This window comes from Gossypium hirsutum, chromosome A01 (assembly GCF_007990345.1).
Source record: "Gossypium hirsutum isolate 1008001.06 chromosome A01, Gossypium_hirsutum_v2.1, whole genome shotgun sequence".
NCBI classification, from domain to species: Eukaryota; Viridiplantae; Streptophyta; class Magnoliopsida; order Malvales; family Malvaceae; genus Gossypium; species Gossypium hirsutum.
Genome location: NC_053424.1, coordinates 9,871,979 through 9,879,421, shown reverse-complemented (window position 1 = coordinate 9,879,421; position 7,443 = coordinate 9,871,979). Strand labels below are relative to the sequence as shown.

General features: G+C 35.3%; 1 non-coding gene across 1 annotated transcript; it reads right to left on the bottom strand.

Moving 5' to 3' along the window:
- Positions 1-5,254: 5,254 nt before the first annotated feature.
- On the bottom strand, positions 5,255-5,360 carry LOC121206563 (small nucleolar RNA R71). The gene has a single exon (XR_005901627.1). It is a non-coding gene; the product is annotated as a small nucleolar RNA R71 (small nucleolar RNA).
- Positions 5,361-7,443: the final 2,083 nt, after the last annotated feature.

Genomic DNA, 7,443 nt, shown 5'->3' with positions numbered 1-7,443 from the left:
CGTATAATGAAGAAATGATTAGAATTCTAGCTCGTGAGATCAAAGAGTTGAGCAATAAACATATAGCTCTAGTGAAGGTTATTTGGCATAAGCATGGGATCTAGAAAGCTACGTGGGAACCCGAAGAAGCTATGCGAAAACAGTACCCTTGTAACAGCCCGATTTAGACCCTAATCGGAATGGTGGTTTCAGAACCACGAATCCGAGTCAGAAAAGTATTTAAAAATTATTTTCTATGTTTATTTTGTGTGAATTTATATCTGTGAAATTTTTGTGATTTAATTTTGTCGTCTAGGTGTCCGATTAAATAAAAAAGACTTAATCGCGTAAATTGAAAAGTGGGTAGTTTATTTTGTAAAGGGCTTATTTGTTAATGGCTTTCTAAGTGGGGGTATTTATGATGAAATTAGCCCATTATATATATAATGTTGGACGGTAGTGGGTGATTTTATAATTTATTAACTAAGGTTAAAAAAAATGGTAAAATAATAATAAGTTAATGTATGTTATTATATTATAAAATAAAAAGCCATATCCATGTTATTTTCTTCATCCTTGCACTGAAACTAAAACAAAGAAAAAGAAAGAAAACAAAGTAGGGTTCGGCCTTGTTCAAGGTAGATTAAGATCAAGAACCAAAGAAATCGAATTTGGCTCGGGGGAAATCGAAAGTTGTCGACTAGTCGATTTGTACCAGGTTTTCGTTGTCCGAGGTAAGTTTATAAGCAAATAGATGTACTAAAATTTAATTAAATGCAAAGTGTATATGCTGTAATGAAATATATCAATTATTATGTGCTAATGCCGAATGTGTATAAGCATGGTAACTTTGTTCTTGCAATCGATTTGACTGAGTGATGATGTCTGGAAGCCCCGTATGAACCTTAGGAATAGTTGGGATACATATGTCATGACATAGGATTCCGATATATGTGTGCGAGTAAGACCATGGCATCATTATGTGATTCCGATATGTGTTTACGAGTAAGATCCTGTCTGGGATAGTGGCATCGATATGTGATTACATGTAAGACCATGCTTGGGACGTTGGCATTGTACTACTTGTGTGATTATCCGAGTGTCCTATCCAATTCTGAATGGTTCATCAGGCAAAGGTAAATTGGGTACGAGTGTGTATTACGAGTTAAACGGCCAGGTATGAATTAGTTTGTTGGCTATTAATGATAAGATAAGTTTATACTTGATATTTGTTTGTTCATGTGAATTTGATATTAATAAATTTAAGTGATTTTGGTATGTGAATTTGACCTTGTGATCATATAAGTTGAGCATCAAGAAATGATTCATAATTTTAAGCAAGTGTGTGATTATATATATAAATGGCCCTGGTGGTGATATACATATATATATAAATATTTATGTGATATTAAATTATGATTTACTAGCCTATGTAAAAAGTATATGCAGGTTTGATTATAATATAATTAGTTGTTTGGAAAGTTGAATGATAATAAGGCAATTTGGCCTTTTGACCGTTCGGCCAAAATAATGTCCATATGCGAATGTATACATGGGGATTTATATATAGGTTTTAAGTTGAGATTAAATGGTATATAGTTATTATTCACAATGTGTTAGCCTAATTGATAGGTCAATTATTTACTTATGACTTGCTAAGCTATAATAGCTTATTGTGTATATTTGTTTCTGCTTTTTAGATTTTGGAGTTAAGTTACAAGTTCAGGGACCGTCCGCAAAGTTCATCACATTATCAGCTATTTTGGTACCTTTATAAGTTAAACTCGAATTATGGCATATATAGGCTGGAATGTGGTATGGGAAATATTGAGCTTTGATTTTGTATTAAGGCCATGCGAATATGGCTTATTTCTATGCATTTTGATTAATATGCTGTGTCCCATGAATGGAGTATGAGTTATTTGTCTGAATGTTGAATTTAGTTAATGACTTTGCATGAGGTATGGAGAAATCTGTCTTAAGCATGTTTGGCTGCCTTGGATGTCCTTTATACTAATTTATTTAGTGAATAAGTGCATTTGATCACCATGTTTAGTCTTAGTTTTATATGTTCTAGTTGTAATGTCTAGTGAACTTAATTTTAGTAATTTCGGTGATGGAATTTATGGATGTGTTCATGGCTTTTAGCAGTAAAATTCGGTCATGTAAGGCAAACAACAATAAATAAAATGTCCCATGAATATTTTAATCATTTGTTTGTATGGAATAAAATGTGAAGTGTGGTGCTCAATTTAAGGTAAAAATGGACAGTATGTATATGAGTAAAAGAAAAAGCATGTTTAGCCATGTTGTGTCATAACAAGGTTACATACGTGTTTGACCATTAAATTAGGTAATATGTTTTAATCGGTTATATTAAAAGCTTCATTCGATTATGCCTAGTTATTTCCACTTATGATTTTATATTTATTAAATGGGTGTAATAGGTAATCTTAATGTTTGACTTATGAATTATATATTTGTATTAACAAAGTAAAGCCACGTAAATAAATAAAATAAAAGTATTGGAAATAGTTTCTAATAATGTTTGATGATGTACGTTCGCATGAATTATATATGTTGGTTTTACATTCTATTAATCAAGCTATTAATTTCATGCATGTTCAGTATATAGCTAAATAGTTTAATATAGTTTAATAGACATAGATTATATTTTATATTATGTCAAGTTAAATAAAAAATAAAAAAAATAATATTGAATCTCTGATTTAGATTGTATATTAATGTAATTAAAAATTTCAAATTGTAATATGTTTCGCAAACCTATAAGATATGTATTATGATCCATAATGTCTCATAACCCTCATCCAGCGATGGATATGGGTTAGGGGTGTTACATTTTATTGGTATCTGAGCTACGATTTAATCAGTTCTAGGACTAACGTAGCGTATGTGAGTTTAGCTATACATTGCATAATTATATAATGCGATAGTGTGATGACTTTTGACTTTTGAAATGTGTTTTCATGTAGTAAATGGATCCCGATAGAGCAGTAGCTGATGATGTCGAGAGTGTACCGCCTGCTCCTGCGCAAGGGACAGCGCCGATTGATTCTCGACCGATTTCAAGTAACCAGGAAGGAGAGGCTAGACAAACCTTCTATCAAATGATGAATGATTGGTCTACTCAATATATTCGGACTAACCCAGTTGCGCAACAACCTCCACCCCCAATGATAAACCGTAAATTATACATATTTTGACCCCATGTTTAATGCATTTTATGGATGATTTCTCATTAGAATTAGTGAATCTGATGCTTCTAATGCTTTAATTTCATGTTTTATACTTAGGAGAGCAAAGGAGAGCGAAAGGAACGAGAAACGGGCCAAAAATAGAGAAAATGGGCCAAAGTACGAGATCAACACGGCCTGGACCTCCTCACACGACAGTGTCAATCTGGTAGAATTGAAGCACGATTCACATGGGTATAGCACAAGCCCGTGCCATTTTAACAGGCTCGAACACAGCCTGAAGTAATTGCACACGGGCGAGTCACACGGGCTTGTCCCTGCCGAGCCCAAGTTGAGTCCAATTCAGAAAAGGCTAATTTTGAGATCTTCTAGGCATTCCAAAGCCTATAAATACACCGTAGAGGAGGACGAAAAGGGATACGGAGAATAGGGGGTAAGGAATTACTCCTAGGAAGCCGATTGATCCATCTCAGAAGCCGGATTCATCATCAAGACTGAAGATCTCTCCTCAATTCCTCTTTAGGAGTTTTGGGTTTTCTTTATGTTTTGTATTCTTTATTCTTCTGAGATGTTTTCTTATTTAGTTATGAACTAAAACCCCTAATATCTAAGGGGAATAAAACCTAAGACGAATCTTGTTATTATTTTTTGAATCGTATGATAAATATTTAACTTGTTCTTAATTCTTGTTTTGATATCCCAGGATACTGATTCAAGACATGCTCTTATTCAGAGGAGGAATAGACCCTGTCTAAGAGTACTTTTGTCATAATTAAGTGGATTTGATTGCGCGCCTATAAATAGGGTGACAAGATTTTGCCGAATTAGGGTGAAACCTAATAAGGGGATCCATAGATCGAGTTAATGCAACCCTAGAGTGTTAATTAGAGAAAAGTCTCAGTTATCCAATCTCGGGATTAGACGTTATTAGTCTTGAATAGGGATAATAACATATCTTAGGGATCTCTATGGAACAAGTTGAATGAATAAATTGTCTGATTCGGAGCCAGAATAACAAGTAAAGTCTAGGTGGATTTTTCCTTAGGTATTGTCTTAAGTCAAATCGATTTTTCCCAAAAGCAATTCCCCAATTCTTTTCTCTGTGCGTTCTTAGTTTAAATAATTAGTTAATTAAAACAAAACCCCATTATTCTTAGGCTAGATAGTAAAAAGACAGTCATTACTAATACTTTTAGTTCCTTTGGGTTCGACAATCCGGTCTTACTAAAACTATACTACTGTTCGCTAGGTACACTTGCCTACATCGCGATAATAGTTAGTTCAAGAACGAGTAATTATAAATATTTAAAACCTATCACGAAACCTCGCAATCAAATTTTTGGCGTCGTTGCCGGGGAACTAAAATATTAGGAACACTCAAATTTTATTACTTTAGCCATTTATTTTTCTTTCAATTTAATTTAATTTAATTTAATTATTATTATTACTAATTAATTTACTTTTTCTTTCTCTTGACAGGTTTTTTAGAATTTATGCCTAGAAGAAACTCGTTGGGACCATTACTTTTTGACGAAGAAATCGATCGCACAATTCTAGAAACCAAAGAGAAATAAGGCGAAGCTTAAGATACACAGAGAACGAGCAAGAAGACGATACTCAACCCCCAACCGAAGAGATGGCTGAAAACCAAGGCAATCAGCTACCTCCTGCAATTGCGACTAATCAAAATCCTACTCCACGTATTATGTATGACTATGCTAAACCTTCTTTAATAGGAACTGAGTCAAGTATAGTTAGACCTGCTATTGCTGCAAATAATTTCGAACTGAAACCTAATACAATTTAAATGATACAGCAGTTTGTTCAGTTTGATGGTTTGAAGGATGAGGATCCCAACACTCACTTGGCGAATTTTCTGGAGTTTTGCAACACTTTCAAAATTAATGGCATTTCTGATGATGCCATTTGCCTTCGGTTATTCCCTTTTTCACTGAGAAACAAAGCTAAACAGTGGTTGAACTCGTTACCACAAGTGTCCATCACTACTTGGGAACAAATGACCAAAAAATTTCTACAAAAATATTTTCCTAAAACGGATAAGTTACGTAATGATATCTCTTCTTTTATGCAGATGGACTTAGAAACACTTTACGATGTATGGGAGAGATACAAGGATCTATTGCGAAGGTGCCCTCACCACGGGTTACATATATGGCTGCAAGTTCAAACGTTTTACAATGTCTGAATCCTTCGATTCGGAAAATGGTTGACGTAGCTGCTGGCAGAACCATCTACACCAGAAGATGCCTATGAGTTTATAAAAGAGATGTCACTGAATAACTATCAGTGGCAAGTCATGAGGATAAAGCTAATGAAAACAGCCGAAATTTATAATGTCGATTCGGTCACCATACTCTCTAATCAGGTAGAACTCTTAAATAAAAAGATTGATGGTTTTCTTAATTCTTCACAGGTGCACCCAGTAATGCAATGTGAAGCAAGTAGCGGTGGAACAAACCATTCAGAATACCAACCTTGTGGCCACAACATGGATAACGAGCAATTAAATTACATGAGTAATAATCCTCAACCTCAAAACAATCCATACAGTAACACTTATAATGCAGGTTGGAGGAACCACCCCAATTTCTCGTAGGGCGGTCAAGGAAATCAAAGACCACAACATCCTCCGGGCTACCAACAACCACCCTACCAACAGGAAAAGAAGCCAAACCTTGAAGAGATGCTCTTAAAGTTTATATCAGTGTCAAAAACTCATTTTCAGAACACCGAGACAACACTTAAGAATCAACAAACATCAATCCAAGGGCTCGAAACTTAGATAGGCCAGCTATCCAAACTAATCTCCAAACAACCACAAGGTAGCTTACCAAGTAATACTGAACCTAATCCAAGGGAACACCTCAACGAAAGTAGTACTCAAGATAAGGAAGGATTTATTGCGCCTGAGCCAGAATTGATGCAAGAAATTGTGGTGAGCAAAGCTAAAAATGAGGTAAGTCATAACAAAATGGTGAATGAAGAATATAGAACTCATGTCCCCTACCCTAACGCCACAAGGAAAGACCGCTCAGATGAACAATTCGGTAAATTCCTCAAACTTTTGAAAAAATTACATATTAACTTACCGTTTATTGAAGCTTTGTCGCAAATGCCAAATGCAATGAAATTTTTAAAAGAGCTTTTAGTAAATAAGCGGAAGTTGGACGAAGCGTCGCATATGGAGCTAAACGCAGTCTGCTCAGCTATTCTATAGAATAAGCTACCCCACAAATTGAAAGATCCAGGGAGTTTTACAATTCCTTGCTTAATTGGTAGTTTAGATATAAATCATGCATTAGCTGATTTAGGGGCTAGTATTAACGTCATGCCTTACAAAATGTTTAAGTAACTAGGTCTTGGGAAACCTAAACAAACTAAGATGAACATTCAATTGGCAGATAAAACTATAAGATTTCCTAGGGGTATTATTGAAGATGTGCTAGTGAAAGTAGATAAGTTCATATTTCTCGTTGATTTCGTTGTTCTAGACATAGAGGAGGATAATAACACCCCTTTGATTTTAGCGAAGCCCTTTTTAGCAACTGCTAAAACCATCATTGATATTAGCACAGGTGAACTCACACTCCGAGTGGGAGACGAAACAATCATCCTTTAAGCTCGAAACTCTAGCAACACATCAGGAATTGAATTGAAGGTGATCATCTAAACCATTATACTAAAACTAACAATATGGGGAAACCTACTTTGCAGAAAACAAGTCAGAAGGAAGCACATGAGTCACTTTTAAGCAGTAGTAGAGAACCTGTTCATGAAGAATGAAGGCTACGGATAGAGGAGCTAGACGAATGGCGAGCACATAAACCGAGAACACACGATAAACCAAAATTACGCCAGAATGAGTTCGATACCTCCCCAAATTTACTTAAGGTTGGTGATAAGGTCTTATTAGATGCCGCAGATCCCCACATTGTCACTACCACAAAGAATGAGGAAATCCCTCTTACGGTACTCAGTATTTTTCCATTCGGTACGGTGGAGGTGAGTCATCCCAAGTTCGGCACTTTTAAGGTAAATAACACCCGATTAAAACCTTATTTTGATGAGATTGATAGCAAGAATGAGGAGTATAAACTCCTCAAACCACCATAACCATTCACTGAAGAGGTATGTCGAGCTTAGACTATAAATAAGCGCTTCTCGGGAGGCAACCCAAGCAATAACATTATTATTTTCTTTAAATTTTGGTATTTAGCTCCTAACCTAC